The sequence below is a fragment of the Canis lupus genome, chromosome 37 (genome assembly GCF_003254725.2).
Source record: "Canis lupus dingo isolate Sandy chromosome 37, ASM325472v2, whole genome shotgun sequence".
Classification (NCBI taxonomy): Eukaryota; Metazoa; Chordata; class Mammalia; order Carnivora; family Canidae; genus Canis; species Canis lupus.
The window spans coordinates 28,182,403-28,197,358 of record NC_064279.1 but is presented as its reverse complement, the minus strand read 5'-3'; the positions used below and the strand labels follow the sequence as shown (position 1 = coordinate 28,197,358).

Here is a 14,956-nt window from a genome sequence, read left to right as displayed (position 1 = left end):
AGTGGATCAATACCTTTCTGGCCCCTCCATCCTTCTTACCCCCTTCCAAGGGGGAAGAGTTTTGAAGAACCCTAGGAGGCCCTTGACAGACATGCCAGGAGATTTCAAGAGGATTGTTCATTGCCGAGTTGGGAACATTGACAGTTTGATCTAGTGCCCAGACTGCGTCTTCGCTGGTCATTTGAAAACGGATGCGGGAGGAATTGACAGCTTCAGGAAAGCTGTAGCAGTTCATGTAATTATGGAGAGGATTAGAAGAAAAGTGTTGGGAGAAATAAGAGATCAATATAAGGGCATCAGTTGATTGAACTCACTTTTTTAGCTGTTAGAGCACTCCACGTTTTGTAACGTTTAGCCTGTGTGCAGAGGGGTATTTTATAGGTTGGGGTTTTTTTTTTAAAGGTAGTGCAAATCTATGCATAGAAAATAAAAAACCAAATCAGTCACTGAATTTTGAGAGTGGATTTGTAGGTAATTAGCAGTATAATGCTTCCAGTACTTAAGATGCAAAGGTGGCTAATTAATTAATGTGAGAAATTGAGATTCCATTACTCTTGTTTTCTAAGGAGGTGCTAACAAAAGAAGTGCAGCCAGAAGTAATACTTGAGTGTTCAGGCTTCTGTTTGAAACATTTTCTTTAGGAACTACCTTTCTATATCCTGGATTTTTTTGTTTTTCATTTTTAATTAATTAATTAATTAGAACACACAGTGTTTTATTAGTTTCAGGTTTACGATATAGTAATTCAGCAGTTCTGTATCCAGAGGTTTTTTTGTTTGCTTGTTTTTGTTTTTGTTTTGTTGTTGTTGTTGTTGTTGTTGTTATCCTAGAGTTTTAAATTAATGCTAATGCAAGACTCCAGTAAACCAATATAAATGTGCAGAGGACTTATATGAAAGAAATCCATGTTGATGGAAAAATGAGAATGTTAATCTTTGCATAGGTGAAAAGAAGTATTTCCAAAAAGGTTTGAAACACGCCACCAGAAGGTCTCAAATAGTCTTACATTTGAGAAGTTCTCCTCCATAGAGCAAAAATGGCTATTGGACTTAGCTAAAATAAACCAAGTACATAATTTATTCTAATCTTTATGATAGACTCTGGGATCCTCATTCACAAAACATTGTCGCTATAACAATTTCAGCAATTTTTAAATGGGTGCTTGATACGGTAAGAATCCTGCACTGTGGCTTCAGCAGTTGTACTGAGATGGCTTTAGAGAAGTTCATTGTTAGATCTTTCCTTTTCTTCCAGGGAAATATACAATCATTTCTTGAAAGTCTGATCTTATAAATGTCACAACTGTTGTCACAAACTGTTATCTATTTAAAAAATAGATATCCTAAAAAGAACCCCTCCCTGAAGAAAGGAATGTTGACTTCTATTACAGTTAATGACCGAAAGACACAAACTTATTGAGTTTTTCCAATATTTTCCATTAGATCTTCTAGCTGGTTATCACTGATCTACAGGACAGCTATTGATTTTTGTATGTTTATCTTGCATCCAATCTTTTTATTGAACTGCCTTGTGAATGCTAATAGGTTTTCAGTTAATTCTCCAGAGTTTTCTAGAGAACTAGTAGTTTTGACTGCATGCAATTATATATATATATATATATATTTTTTTTTTCCCCTTCTTTCTAAAAATTAGACCTCTTACTTTTGATTCCCATTTTACCGCTGGTCAGAATTTTCAGACCAGTAATAAAAGCTAGTATAGGATTGTGAACATCTTTATTTTATGCACGATTTTAGTGAGCCTAGTTTAAGCATGCTCTGAGATACTATTTTTTTAATATCACATTTCCAATTCCTATACATTTCTCGGAAAGAAGGAATTGTAAATTCTGTTAAATTACTTCAAGTATCGCTTTTAGGTATGTGATCTTTTGGACTTGTTGTGTTTATAATATTAAATATGTTAGATTTTTCTGAAGAAGATCCAGAAGTTTTCTTTGCATTTGTGGGGGGAAAAAACTCTATAAGGTTACAGTAAAGTTTGTTAGTTTCTTGAATTCTATTTTTTTTTTACTTTGAAAGTGATGTATAAGAGCCAAAGCTTTGGAATAAAACTTTAATTTTAATCTCAGCTTTATCACTTACTTTAATACTTTAGTTTTCTCCTCTGTCATATAGGAAAAATGATACCTACCCCCTGAATAAACTTAGAATCAAATATTGTACATAACGTACCTAACAATGTATGTAAGTTTTACTTGGGAAGTGGCATCTACTTAGTGGTCAGTAAAATGTGCAAATTGTTATCATTATTTTATCTTGAATCTTTAAAAATTACTCAACTGATATTAGCCTCTATATTCTCTTTCTCTGTTTTTCGTTCTTGCTTTCCAACTATATGTCTTACTCTCCTCTCTGATCCTGTTCTTAGCAGGTTTTGGTGTTACAGTCAGTTCATAAAATTAATTCGGATAGTTTTTCATTTTTAATTAACATCGTGGAAAGTTAATGTGCAAGGAGAACTAGCTTTTCTCTGCAGGATTGAAGGATTTCACCATTAAAACTGGCCCTGAACTGTGCACTTATGATCTGGGCACTTTTCTGTATATTTGCTAGAATTCCCGAAAAAGTGCAAAAACCTCATAAAGGAAGTTGGCTCTGGCACTTTGTTCGGTTGTTTTTCAAATCACACAAGTGGCTTTTCAACCCTTAACAGAGTAGACGGTGCTCTTTGACTTTGATTTGGGCCTTTCCCAGCCTCTGCTGACTTTAGGGACAAAGCAAAGATGTCACATTGCTCTTGTCCATGATTCCGTTATTGAGATTTTGTATTAGTCGTGCAGATCTTAAACATAGAAGGTGAAGGTAATGGGATCCTTGGGCCTGGAGTTAGTGCATTGGTGTGGCTGAGCTACTCATTAATCAGGAGCCTGGTTGTTAATGAGAATCTAGTTGAGGAAATATTTAATATCCCATTAGGGAAAGCAGCATTTCACTGCGGGTGAGTGTGCATGCAGTCCTTCTGAGCTGTGGGGCTTTACTCTCCTTTTTTATTGAGGGAGAAAGACAGAACATGAAACGACAGATCCACTGTTAATAGAAACATCTGGTGCTCCTTAGAGCCACAACTCTGACATAATAATTTGTAAATATTTTATGTTGGTTTTGAGGAATGGCAAATTTCAGTTTCCATGTAACCAAACAGACAGATTATTTTGTAGGCTACCGCAGGCAGAACAAAGACTGGAGGGCAGATATCGCCTCAGTATAAGGACAGACTGCCTAGTACTTTGAACAAGGCAAGGATGGAGTGTGATGCCCTGGGAGGCAATGAGCTCTGCATGGTTCGGACATGTTCCTACTGGCTGGATGGCCCCAGGGCATCTAACAAGTTAGAGGTTGGAGACCTTGTGTTCCTCCAAAGGGGGACACGAGTGTCCTCCTGGGCAGGATGATTCTTCCTCCATTATCCACCAGGCACTGCAGATCTGTCCTGTGCGCACTGTGCAGACATGTTACAAAGCATCCAGTATCCTGAGCCAGTGGTAGCCCCTGGTCCCTGAACCAAACCTCCTTTCGCATCTGCAAGTCAAGTATCCGGAGTGTGAATACTCCCCTCAGTTGTAGACTTCTAGACTAGACTGTGAGACTCCTTACCACTCTGATGGGAGTGCATTTGATGGGAGGGCATTTGATATCCTGCTTTAACTATTTCCCGTAGGGCTGGTAACCTCGGTCTAGGATCTTGTAGCAGAGAGATGGAAAAGTGCTTCAAAGAATACTTGCTTTCAATCTCTCTGATTTTATTTTTCTTAAACCTACAACTGAACACCATGGAATCTGAAAATCACCACCCTGTTTCCCCAATAGACACCTATTTAAAGAGATGGGGAGTGTATTTTAGAAGAAGTTACTAACATTTTATAAAAGCAGCTGTAACGATGACCACCAACCAAGTGCTCTACTGGCTTTTTAATTTGTGTAGTCCCCAAACAGTTTTCTCAGGTGGTGTGTTACTCTTATCATCCCCCTTTTACAGTTGGGGAAGTTGAGGCATGGAGGGGTGCCTAAGGTCATGTAGACTCCCCAAGACGATTCGGAACCTGATAAACTGGCTCCAGCCTCCACGCCTGCCGCCTCTATACCATATTTTCCCAGGGTAAGAACTGTTAGAAAGGAAACTCTCTCCACGTTAACAATACGGGATCACCTTCTATCCTTACAAGAAGAATATTTAAAATGCCGGAGGTATAGACTTATGTAAACAGTGCCCTGTGTTTACTCCCAAGATTTGTCAAATATCCATCTGCCAATGGGTGGCCTTTGGTGTTATTTCGAGTGGCCTTGCAAAGAGCACATTGTGACTTTGCAATCATTAAGGCTGAAGACCTTGTCCTAGAGTGTGTTGTGGAGCAAATTATTCTTATGTTGACTTGGCATCACAGCAGAAAGGAAGGTTACAGACAGGACCCAGGTTTACTTAAGACAGAGCATCATCTTGTCTTAACAGGAGGACAGCCTCAGCAAATGAGAACTTTTTGATTTCTCATATGCTGTATTATAAATCCAGGGAGATGTAGAAGGAAAATCAATCTGAAAAGGAGGGTGGACTTTTAATTATCTAAATGTTGGGCATGTGCATTTAAGCTGATTCAGGTAGAGTATTTACTTGCAAATGTGTGCAGAAAAAAAATGGCTGTGAAACCATTTGGAAGGTAATACATTTCTATAATAAGGGGGAAAAGAGAAAATGGGCAAGCAATTGTAAATGGTGGTGCAGTAGTTTCCCCTCCACCTTATTTTGGATACAGTCCAAGACCCCTCATGAATACCTGAAACCCTCAAATAGGACCAAATCCTATATATGCTATCTTTGTCCTCTACATACCTCCCTATGATAAAGTTGAATTTATAAATTAGGCTCAGTAAGAGAGTAATCACATAACTAATAATAGGACAGTTATTGCAATGAACTGTAGTAAAAGTTATGGGAATGTGGTCTGTCATTCAAAAGTCTTTGTTTTGTTTTTGAGATTTTATTTATTCATGAGAGACACAGAAACATAGGCAGAGGGTGAAGCAGGCTCCCTCTGGGGAGTCTGATGAGGGACTCGACTCCCCAGAGCCCCGGGATCATGACCTGAGCCAAAGGCAGGTGCTCAACCTCTGAGCCACCCAGGTACCCCGGTCACTCAAAAATCTGAATGTGCTGTACTCAACCTTCTTCTTGTGATGATGTGAGTTGATGATGTGATGAGGTGAGGTGAGGGGAATGAGGTAGACATTGTGATATGTCCATAGGCTGCTCTTGACCATCTGGCAACAGTCGGAAGGGAGATCATCTGCTTCTGGACTGGGGTTGAGTGTGGGGAACTGAGCCTGCAGAAAGTGAACCCCTGGATAAGGGGGACTGCCCTAAATGTCAGCTCCTTTAGCCTGCACTCAGCTCCCCCACTGGGGTGCTATCTTGTCCCCTCCATGGAAATGGCTCACCTTGCAGCACCTAAAAAACAGTTCCATCCAAATTGTTTTTTAAGTCACAAATATTCTTTTCTTTTCTTTTCTTTTCTTTTCTTTTCTTTTCTTTTCTTTTTTTTTTCTTCTTTTTTTGGATTAAGCCATTTAGATTCGAGTTTTCCGTTGCTTGCAATGCAATCCTAATTAATAAAGGAGCTCATTACTTTATCATGGCGATGAGCTCACAGAGTAGTTTTCTTGACCCAAACATTGCACTTAAAACACATAATGTGTTTTCCCAGGCTGAGCAATTGTCCTTCCAAAAGATTTCTTCATAGTCCTGTAGACGAAGGAAGCGTGTTGGAGGGCTCTTTGTCCTCCCTTTTCATCCTCATGGTAAGATGGACTCATTTGGGTTCCACTGCTGAGAGAAGCAAAGGGAGTTCTGTGCTGTAGCTCGGTGAAGTGGGACGTCTGTGGAGAATGTTCAAGCTGGGAGGAGCTCAGGAAGCCTGCACTCAGATCATATTTCTCATTTTACAGATGAAGAAACTGAGGCTCAACTCAATAACGTGTATAATAACTGAGTACAGACTGGCCCCTGTGGTCAGGAATTTTTGGGTCTGGCTACCCTGATGCAGCTACAGGCAGGATAAGCCTAGATGTGGGCAGCCAGACAGAGTCGTATCTGCATACCTTTGAAGTTGACCTTGGGGAACTAAGTTCCTTTTACCTATGCCTTACTCCTCAGTTTTGAAAAATAGTTAAACTTGTTCCTGGATTGCATTCACTGGGGTTTCAGCAAACCGTTCTCCCTCGTATCAACTTGAACTGTCATATATGCTACCGTGCCTCTCTCTGTCTCCATCACTACCTACTGAAGTGTCCACACTTTCCATGCCTTTTTTTTTAAAAAAAAAAAAAAAAAAGACTTTCTTGCAAAAATTTCCTTTGAGTTCATAGTCTAAGGGAGCAGGCCAACCTGTAAACTGCTTATAATATCCGAGAAGTGAAGTAAGTGAGCTCAGGTGAGGACCTGGAGGAGGGAAATGCCGAGTATCACTGCAGTCGAGGTGTGAAGGAACGTTTTTGGAAAATTAAGCAGAGCATTGAGCAGCAGCTGACTTCAACTGTAAACATTTCTTAAGCATCTACTGTGTCCGGTCAATGTGAGGCCAAATGCACATGGCATGAAACCCACTCATGGATATGGTGGCCAATGGGAGCAAGAAGATACGTAAAAGGGAAAACTGAGTAAATACTGAGTTTTGGGTTTGTGTCCATCGGTGCACAGGGATTTCATTCTTATAGAAAAAAATTTAGAGGATGTGGTAATTTTTAACGGATGATGGTTTGGTGTGGCCAGATGAAGGATTAATTTAGTTTATACTTATGAGGGTCTGAGTGGATGCGAGTGCTGGTCCAGGAAAGGAGAACAATCCACATTTTTAGTTTTTTCCACTATGAATTTGACTTTGTAGAAAAACAACTTTTGAGAGGCTTTTGTCTGATACTCTGGGAAATATCTTTGGCTGCTTGGACTGCCATAGAGAATACCAACAGCTGGGTGGCTTAACCAACAGAACTTTGTTTTCTCACGGTTCTAGAGGCCGGAAGTCCAAGATGAAGGCACTGTCAGGGTTAGTTTTTGGTGAAGGTTCTTCTCCTGGGTTGAAGACAGTTGCCTTCTCATTGTGTCCTCACATGGCCTTGTGTGTGTGTGTGTGTGTGTGTGTGTGTGTGTGTGTGTGAAGCAAGAGATTCTCTTCAAGGACACTGGTCCTGTGGGATTAAGGCTTGCCCTAATGACCTCATTTAACCTTAATTACCTTCCCCAAAGCGCCCATCTCCAAATACAGTCACACGGGGCTTCCACATATGAATCCTTAGAGGGATACGTTTCGTTCCATCACAGCAGATGAAAGAATGAAAGACGCCTTTCTCTTTGTTCTATAAAAGACATGTGACCGTGTGGCAGGTTGTTACAACTTAGCCTTCCTATCAAGGTTTCTGTCTTCCTGTCTCAGCATTTATTTTATGTGTTGATCTCTGCCTGCGTGGTTTTCTCATGAAAATAGCGTGGCTAAGTGGCCTTGACCAGGGCTCTTCTATGAGTGCGGATCTTTTACACATCACCTGATCCCTCCAAGCCCTGTTCCTCCTCTGTGAAGTGGAGACTATTACTCAACTCTGAATTTTTTTCTGTGTAATGCATATGAGTTGCATATAGTATGTGTCACATTTATGTATGCATTTATTATGTCTTTGGTTAAGGAACCTAGTGATTTTTAAAATTTTAGCTGATAAGTACTTCACTAGGCTAAAACACAGCTTTCTCATGAAATGTGTTCTGGCTTTATTATGTGCATAGCTGCCAGGTGTAGCATGGGAAACCCTGCTTAACTGGGATTTCTAAGTATGGTTTTAAGCCATATTCAAGGGAACTGATGAATTATGGGTTATTGAGTTCAGGACCAAAACAAACCAAACCAAAACAAAACAAAACAAACAAACAAAAAAAAACACCACAAGAAATTTGCAAGTCATTTGTGGAGAAAATGCAGTTATATAAGCAAGTAAAAAAAAAAAAAAAGAAGAAGAAAATTGGCAAAATCATCTATAATGTCACCACATAATGAGAGTCATGCTTAGCATTTTGGTTTCTATGCTTTCAGACTTTTTTGGGGGGGGATATTATACAATGTACATACACACTAGAAGTTATTGATCATACGGGATGATCATAAAATCTTTCCAGATCAATAAATAGGAGTTTTCAATTGCTTGAGCATGTGACTGTTTCTTCAGCTAGGCCCTACTGAATTGGACACATAGGTTGCTTCCTGTTTGGTGCTTTTAGTGATATCGCCCCGGATATCATCGCAGTGAAGTTTCAAAATACAACTTTAATTACTTTCTAATAGTTGTTGGCTTGGAAAATAATGCAGTCTTAAAGGCTTTGACACCTATCGAAGAAGACTCGGTTTCGAGATGCGTGCTTATGCACCTCTTACCAGCGAAGAGAAATCGTGGACTTCTGGGGACATTATTGGTTAATCTCCACGCAATACTCCTTAACGAAACGAACCCCAAAGCTGAGATAGTTTTACTTTTTGCACCTACTGCATGTGAGGAAACTTTTCAGGACTTAAACTCCTGAAAAACCAGGTTTTTGCCAACAAAGCCTTTCTTTCCAGGCTAAAAATCAATGAATTCTTCTGCTTGTTTTAAACAAACGTAGGACTCTTTGGCCACCTGTGACAGCCGTCGGCAGCTGCCCTGTAATGTAAAGGATAACCTCTAATATAAAGGATTATATAGTTTAGTCACCTGATGTAAATTATTGCCTCTAAATCCACTGTAGATTTTTCCTCCTCCTATCCAAGGAGCATCATTGCTCTTAAAACCCGGAGAAATGCTGCCTTTCAAAAAGACATTGTTAAAGTGAGCTTGATGGGGCTGGTTGTCTTTATATAATCGCTTAGACACTGTTGTCTTACAGTTTTACAGAATGCCTTCAGGGTTTCCCCAGCTGGCGAGGAAAATGACTTCATGGACAGTGGAGGGACTTCAAAATACACAGAAGGCAACCAGGGGTTCGAATCCCTGTAGGCTCGGCTGATTCTCCTTCTTTAGGAGTTAAATGCATTGATTGCCGGGTAATCAATAGTCTCTGTGACCTTAAAATTCATCTTGTTACCCTTCAGAGCTTTAACACCTTTAAACTAGGTCATCCCAGTGCCTATACTAGCATTCCTGCAGTTGTCTCTGGGGACCCACTTTTTCACCACGGAATATTAATTATCCAGTTCAGTTTTGCACCTTCTCCACTTTATAACAGATTAAGCATCTTGCAAGTCGTTTTTTCAATTGCATGAATGGAAAATGCGACAATGTTTCATCCTTTCTTTCCCACTTTCTCTTCATCTTCTCTGCTCCTTCTTTCTCAGTGAAAGAATCCTGCATATGGGGGATCCCTGGGTGGCTCAGCGGTTTAGCACCTGCCTTTGGCCCAGGGCGCGATCCTGGAGACCCGGGATTGAGTCCCACATCGGGCTCCCGGTGCATGGAGCCTGCTTCTCCCTCTGCCTGTGTCTCTTCCTCTCTCTCTCTCTCTCTCTCTGTGTCTCTCATGAATAAATAAATAAAATCTTAAAAAAATAAAGAAGAATTCTGCATGTGTTGGGAGTAATCTGGAAGAACTGGACATTTGGAAATAGGGTAGAGTCTATGGACGATGAAACCATTGAACCCATCTCTTCAGACCTCAAACATTCCTTCTACTTTCTGCAGCTGACATCTTAGCAATAGGGAATATAAGACCACATTACCATTTTTTTTCTGTTACATGCATTAACACAGTTTACTCATGAAACTGTGCCATTGTAAAGTGTTTTGAAAATGCAGAGAAACACTTTCACATGCAAAGTACACTTGAAGTCGTATTTATGGACATTCCCGGTAGCTATCCTCTCTGGCTTCTTGCTGGACGTGCCTAAAGGCAGAATGATTGTATTCTGCTTCCGTGGTGGGACTTGTCTTTTCCTCTCAACCGCCAGTGCAAACCAAGGAGAAGTGGTTCAGTGGTAACCTTACAATCACCTACTTGCTGGGTAGGGATTCGTTTTGCTGTTGTAGTTTGCATTCCTGTCTTGCTTGGGGTGAATATTGGCATCGACATGCCCGTGGTGTTATAGCTTCCCACACACTTTATTGGCCCAGAAACTGTAACTACTCCTGTCTCTTTCCAGCTCAGCATTCCAGTTCCCCACTGGGACCAGCACCTTTGGCTGTGTTCCCAAGATCCTCTATGAATGAGCCTGCCGTTCCCTTCCCCTAGGCTACTGTCACCCTGTTTCTCAATCTCACAGAATCTTGCTCTGAATCATCTGCTTGGATGTGGGTCACCTACCTGATGGCCAGTATGGCCCCTTCCCTGGACTCCCCCCAGCTGTTTCTCTTCTCTGCTCTGGAGCTCAAACTCCTGAGAGTTTGACATTGTCCCAAATCAACCCCTAGCTTCCTGTACCATCTGGGACACTAATTTGGCCCCATGTCTGTCTCTATGGAACCTAGATCCTCTGGATTCTAGTGACTCCCTGTGTCCCGCTGTCACCTGTGTCGGTGAGGTTTCTACATGCCTTGGACAGTCAGCCCGTGGAAGATAAGCAGTAAGCTCTCTGCCATGGAAAGTGTTTAAACAGAAACTAGAAGGAGTCTTTAGTAAGAGGCACTTTAGCAAGTATCCCTGGCTAGAAAGGAAGAGGGGAATAATTAAATCTGGTGCCTTCTCAAGTTGGGATTATTATAATTCAGCAGTAATTGCCCCTCCCACTCACAGATTCAATTTAAAAAAAGACAGCCCTCTCACCATTTCCCCCATCCCCCATCCGGTGCTGGGAGGACTCGTGGGTATGGAAGGCTTTGTGGTTTGCCCATCAACTATAAAATCAAATTTCACCAAGATCAGGTCAGTACAGAAAAGAGAAAAGATCATAAATCGATCAAAAAGTGCCTGTTTGGTAGTTTCGGTTGCGTTGCCCGAGTTAAATTCGGTGGGGATCCTGTTTGCTTCTGTCGCTGGCTCGACGTGTCACTAGTCGTCGGACGTCTGTTCGTTCTGTGTTGCTCATAGAAACTTAAGTAATCACACAGCGGCAGCTGGATGCTTTGCTCTGAATAGAGAGGATTTATTGAACTAATTAAGAAAATGGTCTTGTAAAAATGGACAAGTGCTAATAAATGAAGGAGTATTTGGGCATGCTGACAGATCTCTCCAAACCTACCCAGCCTGCATTACATAGCATGGATATATAATTATAACAGGATACGTGTGTGTATATATGTATATAACACACACACGCACACACTGGGATTATAAATCCTCCCAAACCTGAATATTGATCACAGACGCTCTGCTCTGAAATGAGCCCTTGTTACATATGGCCCTTGAGGAAAAGGTGGTCCAAGCTCTCTCTAAAATGTCCCTTCACTGTATCCAGCTGCTGGCCTTTTGTCCACAGTCCGAGCGGCCCCACGTCCTGCCTGCCTCAGCGGTACACATTCTTCAAAGCATCGTTAAAGTAGCACGTTCTTCTCTCTTGGAACTTTTGGTGGGTGTTTCCACTCCGTGATGTCACTTATATATTCTACTGACACATTCTTACTTTTCGGGGCACAGAGGATAACTTGGTGAATAAACTCCCTACATCTTATGAACTGTTTGACTTCAGGCAAGTCAGTTTGTTTCTCTGTGCTTAGTTCACTTGTATATAAAATGCAGGTAGTAATAATACCTACTCTATCAGGTTGTTGTGTGGATTAGACCTGTAAATACTCGTAAAGCCCCTGAACTGTTCCTGGAACATAGCAGTCACTCAAAAAATGTTTGCTTTTTCTCTTCACGATGACTGTGTCATTGTGGCCCTGAGTTAGGGCCCTGAGTTAGGTGAGAAGAGTTTAAGCTGCGTTTTAGTTAAAGTTGCATTTTCCTCTTGGGTTGGATACCCTTGTTCAGTAAACAACTGATAACAACTGTATATGGAGTTCAGTGCCAGAATCTTTGCTCTTCCAGGGCTAGGTCTATATTCCATTTACCTGTATGTCCCCTACAGTGCTTGAAACACTATAATATGGAGGGTCCTATTTTGTCCAGGCACCCCGAGTTGCTCGTTATTGGAATAAATGAAAAAACAAATGTAAGAAAGACAAATGCCACTGTGATTTTGTTTATTTATAAACAGCCCATTGACTTCAGAAGCATACTCCTAGGATGTATCACATACGTTCAGTAAGAAACCAGGATTTGTCCCCATCTTGTTGCCATACTGGATACGCCATGAATTTAAAGAGTGTTATTGAGGCTGGATTTTTGGTGGGTTTATTTACTAGATGAAAGAGTGACTTCAACTTTCAGTACTTATTTTATTTGCCAGCATAAACTCAGGGGTTTAGTCTAGTGCCAAGCAAAGAAGTTAATCATTTGAATTATGTGGATTCTGGCAAATTACTCTTTCTTTTTTTTTGGGGGGGGGGGAAGAGCTTTGAGCCTTTATCTCCCTTCAGCAAATCCAACTGCTTATAATAAATAATAAGAGTAAAACTCTAGTAATTAATCTAATAGCTCTAGGCTGCTAATCATTCCGGAAAAGTGACATTATCCAGCATACACTGGTTATTCTTATTGCATGTCATTGATATATAATTCAATTGATTTTCACACTTTTTACATTCCAAAATGAAATACAGCTTTTGTCATGTCACTAGATTGGAATTCTTTGACAATGCATTAACATGCCAAAAATAATATTACACACAAGAATAATGTAGAGATAAATTACAGGTAGAGCTGTATCCCTAAGGAGATTTTCATTTGTGTCTCAGGACAGAAGACTTATAACCCTACCACATCTATTTCATGCCCAGTATGTTTTAGGCTCTTGGTTCAATTCAATAAATTACCCATTTTATGCTGTGCCATGCCCAGCGCTCAGCTTTGTTGAGAAGTACACTTACACAAGTCTGCGACTCTGGAGGACAACACGATGCTTTAAGAGCAAATACAGAGACTTTCACACGAATGAATCCTTGAAAGTGGTCCCCATGGTGGCTTCATAGAACTATGGTAATGCTGCCACGACTTTGGAACTTCTTTGAAAATGCCTTTTTCGAAATACCTGATACTTTCTTTTCACGTGGCAATTTTGTCCTTTAAGGTGAATTTAATTTTTGGAAATCAAATGATTCATAGACCAGGTTGTGGATAAGTGAAAAGATCAAGCTTGCGGTGTAGTGTTGCCTTTGAGTCAAGAACAATAAGCGATTGCAAAGTAACAAACTGTTTTTGTGAGTGACTTTTAACTTGCTGTGAATGCAGCTTCAAAAGGGGTGTTTGAAACGCTGGTGACAGTGGAATAAGGATGTGGTAGGTCTCCAGCATTTGGGGATTTATCTGTCAACCACAAGGCACTGTGGATGCAGGTGAGGCCTCATTGGGTCCCAATGAATCCTCAGAACCTAGACCCGAGCCTGACACATAGTTGATATTGCAATGAATGAGTGAATGAAAGCACGCATGAGTATTAACAGTAGTTCACAAATGCATGTGAAGGCACATGGCAACATGGCATATAGTGGTTTATCTTTTTTTTTTTTTTTTTTTTTGCTTTCTGGCATTAATTTAAGTCACTTGTGCTGAAGCCATTGTGCACATAGCTGGGGGACTTTGGCTCTGTGGTGAGCAGTGTACTTTCAGTATTTCTTTGTAGCACCACAACCTGATGAAGATGTGACTGTCATTATTTTCTCCTCATAGTGGAAATTTAAGGCTCAGAGAAGCAAAGTCACTTTTCCCAAAGTCACACAGTTCATAAATGAAGAGTCAGGATTCAACCTGAGAAGTCAGGCTATACTGACTTATGACTTAACCCAGATTTTTTGCTTACCTTTCCATGTGTCTTTGTTTTTCTGATTTGATACATGTTCTCACATTTCAATCCTCCCAAACTGGGGGTATAATAACCCCCTTTCACAGATAAGGGAATTAGCCAAATTATGGCTTATAGAGGGATTATCTAATTCAGAACTAGTGGAGATTTGGGGATATAACGTACAAGAATGCCACAGCTCTACTGCAAAACATCCCAAGGCAAGTATTCTGATGGTCAGACTTCTGTGAAAGAGTAAGCACTAGGACATTTATTAAAAATAATTTTTCACCTGGGGTGTCTAGGTGGCTCAGTCAGTTGAGTGTCCAACTGTTGATTTCGGCTCAGGTCATGATCTCCGAGTGGTGGAATTGGAACCGCCCTATCCTTCTGCCATTCCCCTGCTTGTGCTCACACTCCTTCTCTCTCTCTCTTTTAATAATAATAATAATAATAAGAAGAAGAAGAAGAAGAAGAAGAAGAAGAAGAAGAAGAAGAGGAGGAGGAGGAGGAAGAAAAGAAACCATAATTTTTTATCTAAAGCTCACGCCTCCAGAAGGCCTACAATCTGCTTGAGAAAGAGTACATTTTGAGTTTCTAATTGTGTTTAAAAATACCCAATTATCTGATCATGGGCAAATTCCTTAGCTTTCTCACATCAGTTTCCTCATCTAGAAAATAATTAGCTAGGCTAAGTCATCTGCCCATACCTTTTAGCTCTTTGATGTCCAAATGTGTGAGAGGATAATAAATGCTGTTTGCCTGGAGATTGGAAAGAACCATCTATGTTGACTGGAGTTATCTGGGAAGGCTTCCAAGCAGAAGAGGAACTTGATTAAATGTGGATAAATTAGGTGGTGGAAGAAGAATGGATGTCCATGAGCCAGGAATAGGGCGGTCTCACCTGGAGGCTGAGAAGACTTGATTTGAGGAAGACTTTGAAGGGCAGCAGATGGGTTTATTCTCTTCCTCTGGCTCATTCCCCAGATAGTCATTGATTGCCTGCTATCTTCTGGCTATTGAGAGCCATTGATCTTAGAAGACTCTAGATATTTCGTCTAACCAAAGGGAATGTGCCATTGATAGCAAGATTTGTAATGTTTACCAAAATCT

At 40.6% G+C, this 14,956-nt stretch overlaps 1 protein-coding gene across 5 annotated transcripts in view; it reads left to right on the top strand.

Moving 5' to 3' along the window:
- The window catches only part of EPHA4 (EPH receptor A4), a 142,699-nt gene that overhangs the window by 18,834 nt on the left and 108,909 nt on the right, over positions 1-14,956 (top strand). The window lies entirely within an intron of this gene.